The following is a 1,258-nucleotide window of genomic DNA, read 5'->3' as shown; positions in this document are numbered from 1 at the left end:
GTAGGGAAAAGTAGACGAATGCTGTACCACCAAAAACAAGGTAGGAAAGTCACCAGTAGTGCAGTTCTTTACTTCATTTTGGGGACTTTGTGAGCTGCAAGAACCTGAAGAGGAGGAATCGCAGGAGTAACCAAGCACAGAGTGACTCTGAGCTATCACTGCAAAGTGGGATTGAGAAGGGCAAGTGCAGCCCTGGCTGCATCCGGGAGGGGAATTCTCCCCAGGTGAGCAGAAAGACTGTGACCATTTCTGGTCACCTGTCTTCAGGAGAGGGAACCTGAACAGCAGCATGGCATTGGATGCAGGGACAGGCTGGTTAGTAAGAAAGTGCTGGAAAAACTTGTTTGATCTTCCCTGTAATGGCTGAGAGAGAGATGATGGCTGTCTACGAATACACGGGAGCACAAATACCAAGGCAAGGACCGATGTGAGATAAAAGACAACACTGGCACAGGAACAAATGGCTATTAACTGGCTGTGCATCAAATTAAGCTAGAAATGAGAAGATGATTCCTAACAATTAGAATAGTGAATGACAAAACCACCTTCAGATCAGAGGAGCGCAAGTCAAAGCCCAGCTGCTTTTTAAGATGAAGCTTGGTAAGGCTGTGAAGACAATGCAAGATGAGGTGTTGCTGGAAACAGCATGCAGTCACACTTAACATCTCAGGGGTGTCCTGTCCTGTGTTCCCAAATACTCCCAGCAGCTGTTGTGGTGTCACTGGGGAAAAGAAAAAAAAAGAGCATATGTGCCACCTGTTTATTGACCTGTAGTTGGTTGTTCCCTCAAAGTGTAAGACTGGAAGAATCCACCTAAACCATTCAAGTTGAGGACCTCCAGCTGGTGCTGGGCTCTTGTGTGCACCACCACCGTGAGGGACCAGGATGCAGTGCCTTGGCTGCAGACGGTGACCCACCCGCGCTGATGCTTCCCCTGCTGGGGTAGACCGCGGCTGCCTTGTGAGAACCCGCGGGCAGACTGGGACTCCCATTTGAAATCGGTGTCGGGACGGCATCGGACGGCGACAGGACCAGCTCCAGCTCACCAGCGCCAGAGAAAGTAGAAGCCGGTGTGAGCAACATCAGGGCCCTCATGCCCCCACCACCCTCGAGCTAACCCTCCACACCCCACCCAGACCCTGCCCCAACCCGCGGCCTTTTCCCAAGCATCTTCCAGCTCCCCGCTCTCGTCGCTGCCCCCACACGCCCTCGGCCTCCCGAGGCAGCTGCCTCGCCCCTAGAGCTCGGCTCGGCTCGG

This window comes from Buceros rhinoceros, unplaced genomic scaffold, assembly GCF_000710305.1.
Source record: "Buceros rhinoceros silvestris isolate BGI_N320 unplaced genomic scaffold, ASM71030v1 scaffold38409, whole genome shotgun sequence".
NCBI lineage: Eukaryota > Metazoa > Chordata > Aves > Bucerotiformes > Bucerotidae > Buceros > Buceros rhinoceros.
This window is presented reverse-complemented; position numbering follows the sequence as displayed.